This window comes from Pipistrellus kuhlii, unplaced genomic scaffold (genome assembly GCF_014108245.1).
Source record: "Pipistrellus kuhlii isolate mPipKuh1 unplaced genomic scaffold, mPipKuh1.p scaffold_m20_p_2, whole genome shotgun sequence".
In the NCBI taxonomy this organism is placed as follows: Eukaryota; Metazoa; Chordata; class Mammalia; order Chiroptera; family Vespertilionidae; genus Pipistrellus; species Pipistrellus kuhlii.
The window spans coordinates 92,266,827-92,274,098 of record NW_023425515.1 but is presented as its reverse complement, the minus strand read 5'-3'; the positions used below and the strand labels follow the sequence as shown (position 1 = coordinate 92,274,098).

Sequence of the window (7,272 nt, the reverse complement as noted above, 5' to 3'; positions counted from 1 at the left end):
TTCAGCACCATCAGATCTGGTGTTCATCACAGTTCGGAGCTTTTATCTCCTTCCTGCTAGGGAATGCCAGCCAGGCACTCAGCCTCCCCCTCCTCTCCGGCTCCGTCCTCTTCACGCGCGCAGCGTGTCTCCACACCTTAGGCTTTTACAGCTCCTCTGATTTTCCTTCTGGTTTTCTCTTTCCTTCTCGTTGTAGAATTTCCTGTCAGTCGACTTTCCTGTAGTTCTGGGTAATGTCCATTTTGTATTTTAGTTGTATTTTATTGAAATTGTTGTGTGAGGCTGCAGTTAGTTGTTACCTATACCACCATCTTGGATTCTCCTCCCTGTTGCTTCTTCTTTAATTCCCTAGTTGTAAGACTTTCCTTAAGGCAGATTTCAGGCAATTCTGAATGATGGTTGTTCTTAGTTTAGTTGTAATTTTGATGTGGTTGTGGGGGGAGGTGAGTACTGCGTTTACCTGTACCTTTAACTATGCTCAAAATGGTGGCTTGGTTCTTCCCATTCCCTTGCCATCATCTCAGTACATTTAAGTTGAAATGAAATGAAACAACTTATGAGCTGATTTATTAAAAGGAGACGTATTACAGTATTGACAAGGTTTGATAAAGTCACTTAAAGAAAATGCCAAATAGGTAACTGCTTCCTTTCACACTGATCTCCCAGGAGACAAAGACTTTAAAGATCACTTACTGATATCAGTCATTTGTTTCATTCTGCCCTAGAGCCCCGGAGTTCAGCCGGTTAAGGTCCTGGGCCTGTATTCGCCCGCTTCTTATTTTCAACATGATAGATGCCACCGTGTCCTTTGTCAAGGACTTCCTAGCAGGTGGAGTGGCTGCAGCCATCTCCAAGACCGCGATAGCACTCATCAAGCGGGTCAAGCTGCTGCTGCAGGTGCAGCATGCCAGCAAGCAAATCACTGCAGATAAGCAATACATGGGCATTATAGACTGTGTAGTCCATATCCCCAAGGAGCAAGGAACCCTGTCCTAATGGCGTGGTAACCTGGCCAATGTCATAAGATACTTTCCCACCCAGGCTCTCAACTTGGCCTTCAAAGATAAACACAAGCAAATCTTCCTGGGTGGTGTGGACAAGAGAGCCCAGTTTTGGCGATACTTTGCAGGGAATCTGGCATTGGGGCTACCTCCTTGTGTTTTGTGTATTCTCTTGATTTTGCCCATTCCCGACTAGCAGCTGATGTGCAAAGCCGGAGCTGAAAGGGAATTCAAAGGCCTCGGTGACTGCCTGGTTAAGATCAACAAATCTCATGGGCTTAGCGGCTTATACAAGGCTTTAATGTGTCGTTACAGGGTATTATCATCTACTGAGCTACCTACTTGGGTGTCTATGATACTGCAAAGGGAATGCTTCCAGATTCCAAGAATACTCACATCTTCATCAGCTGGAGGATGGCACAATTCGTCACAGCTGTGGTTGGGTTGACTTCCTATCCATTTGACACTGTTTGTCACTGCATGATGATGCAATCAGGGCACAAAGGAACTGATATCATGTACACAGGCACACTTGACTGCTTGAGAAAGATTGCTCATGATGAAGGAGGCAAAGCTTTTTTCACGTGTGCATGGTCCAATGTTCTCAGAGGCATGGGTGGTGCTTTTGTGCTTGTCTTGTATGATGAAATAAAAAAGTTCACATAAATTATTTCCTAGTCTTCCCTCCCCAGACCCTGTGAACAGGTATGTTATTTTATGTAACATATCTTGAGCATTCTTGACAGGCTTTTGTTTGTCTGTTTATCAGTGGCAACTATTTTACTGGTTGAAAATGGGAAACAGTAATAGTCATCTGAACAGTTTTCTCTTAAAGCTATTTCCTTAATGATGATGGGACTTAATTATATTTTTTATTTCAGTCACTCCTGATAACAAATTTGAAGAAATAAAAAAATATCTGAATTATAAAGAGAAAGAAAGAAAGAAAGAAAGAAAGAAAGAAAGAAAGAGAAGAAGAAAGAAAGAAAGATTTGGGACACCTGGAGATTTGGGACATTTTGAAAGACATCAAATAAAAGACACTCTCCAACCTTGTGGAAAAGACCATGTCAAGAACCTAACCATGAATAGACATCTACCCCTGTCTCTGATATACTTCCAACCTTGCAATGGCCATCAAAGTCTTGTAGCATGAGAAGCTGTTGACATTAGATAGACAGATATCCAAGACATCAACAATGCCTGTTTACCTATGGATTGATATTGAACTCAGAATCCATTTTGCTTAATGGTCTGCTAATGATACTGTTGCAGAATTTACCAGGCAACCAGAAAACACACAACAGGTACTCAGAAGATTCAGGAAAAAAAGAAAACTTTATTTAAAGCAGCGCTGCTAGCTCAGGGGATTTGAAGATCCAAAGCCTCAACACCTTATACAATGTGATTATTCCTTATATATATTCATAAAATTCTTTGTTTCCTAACTTCCAGACTTTTGTGGCAGGCTTTTGCAAGCCCTACCTAAATTAGTTAGAATGAGGAAGTAAGATCACAAGTAAAGGCCTGGCCTGGGTAAATGCCAGTGACCTCCCCTCTGGCTAAATTATTGCAAACTGGGACTATTTAGGAAAAGAGATTATTACCTAAGGAAGGGGCAGTGACTTAATTATAGGCTAACAAGAATATGCAATAGGATACTGGTTAACTAGGTACAGATTCAGATTGCTAGAGCCTCCCAGCCCGCCCACTGATGTTGCCTGCCGTTTCACCCCTTATCATTAGTCATAGCCATAATTATATGTGTCCTTTGGGTTTTTCTATATAGTTCAACTATTTATAATTACTGAACATCTATTAAAGAACTGTTAATATTCTCAGTTTTTGTTAAGGTATTATATGTGTACATATCTTACCATTGCTCCCCCCCTACTCCCAAAAATGTCCTCTGCCCCCCACCACCCCTAGAGTTTTTTATCTATTGATTTTGCTTATATGCATGTATGCAAGTCCTTCAGTTGATCTCTTATCTCCCCCATATCTCACTATCCTCCCAGCTGTAATTTGACAGTCTGCTTGTTGCTTTACTGCCTCTATATCTATCTTTTTGTTCATCAGTTTATAATGTTCTTTATTATCCATAAATGAGTGAGGTCATGTGATGTTTCTCTTTCATTGACTGGCTTATTTCACTCAGCGTAATGTTCTCCAATTCCATCCAGGTTGCTGCAAATGATAAGAATTCCTTCTTTTTTACGGCAGCATAGTATTCCATTGTGTAGATGTACCATAGTTTTTTGATCCACTCCTCTGCTGATGGGCATTTATGCTGTTTCCAAATCCTAGCTATTGTAAATTGTGCTGCTATGAACATAGGGGTGCATATTTCCTTTCTGATCGGTGTTTCTGGTTTCTTAGGATATATTCATAGGAGTGGGATTACTGAGTTCCATTTTCAGTTTTTTGAGGAAACTCCATACTGTTCTCCAAAGTGGTTACACCAGTCTGCATTCCCACCATCAGTGCACATGGATTCCTTTTTCTCCGCAATCTCACCAACACTTGTCGTTTGTTGATTTGTTGATAATAGCCATTCTGACAGGTGAGAGATGGTACCTCATTGTTGTTTTGATTTGCATCTCTGCTAATATTCTCTTAATGGTGTATGCAAAATGAGACTGATGACAAAACTTGGATTGTAATAGTTCCAAGGATAAAAATAATCTTGTTAGGATTACTGAAGGAGGGACACACAGGCTAAAATGGTAAGAGATTATAAATTTACTAGAGGCCTGGTGCACAAAATTCATGCATGGGGGGGGGTCCCTCGTCCCCACCTGCACCCTCTCCAATCTGAGACATCCCTCTTGCAATCTGAGACTGCTGGCTCTGAACCGCTCACCTGCCTACGTGCTTGATTGTCCCTAACCCCTCTGCCTGCCAGCCTGATGGCCCCTAACTACATCTGCCTGCCAGCCTGATCACCCCTAACTGCACTCCCTTGCCAGCCTGATCTCCCTGCCACTGTGGCTTTGTCTGGAAGGAGGACTGGATGACCGGAAGATGTTCAGTTGACCCAATCTAATTTGCATATCTTTTTATTAGTATAGATTAGGTCATCTGGATATCAGATGGGCTGAGCCCCAAAATGGCACCAGCACCCAAAGATGTGCTTAAAACAAACTGCAAAACTATTATTCTCCAGAGCATTTGAGATTTTGTTCCCTAGTATGTCCTGAGTTTAGAGAAAATAAACTCATAAAAATTTCCTACCAGTTTGAACATTTCTTACACTGATACCTTCAATATATAATTTTTTTTCAGGAAGGGAGAGAGAAACAAATATTCAACCCATATCATTCACTTTCCAGATCATTCATCAACAACCACCAAATTAGCCAATATTTCTTCCAGAAAAGTCTCTTAGCTGTGTCTCTTCCTTTTTTTACATTTATCATCTATCTTTCTTATATTAATTGTATTAATTGTTTCTCCTGGGAAACTGCTTCAGGCCAGTTTTGCTGATCCTTTTATGGACATGGGCTACTTTACTGTAATCTGAATTTGGACCAAGTTACCTGCCTCTGAGTAGTAACATTAATAATGCAACCTCATTATCACTGACTCATTGGTCCCACATGCAATCCATTTAATGCCCCCCGCCCGAAGTATGTCTGATAGACTCTTGGGGATGTCTGATTTATATTCAGTAAATCAATTAATTCTGTTGCCAGTGCCCCCTCTGGGGCAGGAAGAAACTTTCCTCTACCCTTCTAAGTTCTTCCCACTAAGCTAATAATTAAATCTACATGAGGCATATTTAACAAGAGAAAACAACCAAATTTAATTAAGTTTATATGTGTGAAAACCCTACATATCTGAGAGAGTCAGAGGCCCCACATACTTAAGAGGTTCAGAAGCAGAAATGAAAAAAGAGGTAGACATGACATTGGGGCTTCAGAGGGGAGGGAGGTCATTCACAGGATGATAAGAAGAGCAGATATTCAATAATTAGAAGCTGTCCTTGGCATATAGGTAGAACATAAGAAAAGTTATCTCTTGTTATGGGAAAATACTTTAAGGGAGAGATAAGAATTTCATTTGAGCCTGCACAGTCTGAACTGCCTTTAACTCAAAATAATCCACATGCCAAAACCTTGGAGGCCTTCTCTGAATCCTTTCAGCCTATGGGTACCATAGATCTTCCATGAATGCTACCTCTGCTCTGCTGGACACCCCACCTGCTACTGGCACTGAGGACTGCTCCACTGAGCACTGGGGTCTCTTTCACTATCTTGGCACAGTTTGTGTATCACAACCCTGAACTGCTAGAGCCTTCTTTGTGCCACAGTTTGTGTCTCTGAATAAAATGGAGAGTCTCTCCCCTTTGCATTATATTCTTTTGTTGGGGGGAGAGTTGTTGAAAATTGTGCTTTTGGGTTCCAATCTTGTGCCACATTTTTAGACTTTTAGACTTGTCACTTTTTTGAATTTAGTTAGGTTGGGATGGGGATGCAGTCTAAATGCCAGTCGCTGTGCTGGGATTTTGAAATCATCTTTCCACCAGAGACCTGTGCTTTGTTGCTGCCTAGGTTCTTGATGTTTGGTCCTTTTTTCTATTAACATACATTATTTCCCAGAAGCATTCATTCACCCCATCCCCAGATAAACATATCTAACTGCCATCCATACCCCATATGTCTGAGCCCTAGCAGTAGAAACCTTCTAGGCTTAATAAGATTCTCCATTTGCTTACTTTTGCACATTTCATTGGCCCCACATAGCATATTTTCTTATTTTATATTCATTTTTCAGAAGTCTTTCTTCAATAATGCACCAAATCTAATTATTCCTTGTGTCTTGGTTTTGCACTATGCCAGGTGGTTTACAATGTTGTTCTTTGGTAATTTCTCCCTGTTATGTATGACGCCCTACTTGTAGATGCTTTCTACTTCAACTTTTATGAACATAGTTTCTGCCTCAGTGTTACTAAGACAGTCATTTGATAATGTGACCAATCTTAATTTGCTCCCATTTTTTATAGAAAAAAAATTACAATTGCTTAGCCTGGAGTTCAAGGCCTTCCACAATCTGTCCCACCTACATTTCCAATCTGATTTCCCATTCTCCTGCTAGAGGGACCACACCTCCAGGACAGCAGTTATGGACTTTGCTTATGTTCTCTCCTTTCTTCTTCACTGTTTAAAATCTTAATCATCATGACACGATTACATTCAAACATTTGCTGTGTCACTTTTACTTAGTAAATTAATAAAAACAATATATGTAAAGGACTTATCAGCACATTGTATAGAGTTGGCATTTGATAAATAGTAGCTAATATTGTTATTTTATTAGTATAGTCCTGATGCATGAAATTCGTGCAAGAGTAGGCCTTCCTTCCCCTGGCTGCTGGCTCTGGCTTCCCGCTGGCACCTGAGACCTGGGCTTCTCTCGGGCCACCAGTAGACTCCATGGACCCAGGCTTCCCTTGCAGCCCGGATTCGTCCAGAACGTTGTCTGGAAGGATGTCCAGTATAATAATTAGCATATTATGCTTTTATTTTTATAGATTATTGTATTATCACTGTTATTATTGCAAGAACTCCATGGTCACTTGGGCTATAAGGATGAATGACAGTTTCTGTCCTTACAAGGTCAGCTAAGAGCAGAAGAGGCTAAGGTAGTGATAAGTGATTTCAATGAAATATGATGACTAAATAGGGAGTTCAGTGCAAAGTGCTGCAGGGGCACAGTGCAGGGAGGACAGACTTCACCAAAGAAACTGTATTTGCCTTGAAGAGAATAGAAATGCACATGTGTTTAAAGGTTTTGCATGTTTCAGTTTTTTTTATTTTTTTTTCATTTTTTTATTACGGTATTATATGTATACATATCTTATCATTGCCCTCTACCCTCCCCCCCCCCCCCCCCCAGCATGCTTCAGTTTAGATTTATTCTAGGAAATATAGTTAAAGGATACTTTTAAATTATATTTTCTAATGATTCATGAGAGATAACTATTGACTTTTATAAATTGAGTTTGTATCTAGCAACCTTGCTGTACTTAAGGTGTATAGGTTTTTTTGGTTTTCTCAATGTATTGCAAACAATGGCAATATTTTTCTTTGCAGTCCCCATATGTTTTCCTTCCTTTTCTTGTTATAAGTATAGGTAAAGTTTCTAGGTATAGTTCACAATTACAATTACAATGTTGAATAGGAACAGTGAGAGTGGGTATACTTAACCTGTTTCCAACTGAAATGAAATTTCCTGGTATTCTAATGTTTCAAATTAAGCATGATGTTTG

General features: G+C 40.1%; 1 pseudogene; it reads left to right on the top strand.

Annotated features, from left to right (window-relative positions):
- The first annotated feature begins 753 nt into the window (after positions 1-753).
- Positions 754-1,926, top strand: LOC118722774 (annotated as a pseudogene).
- Positions 1,927-7,272: the final 5,346 nt, after the last annotated feature.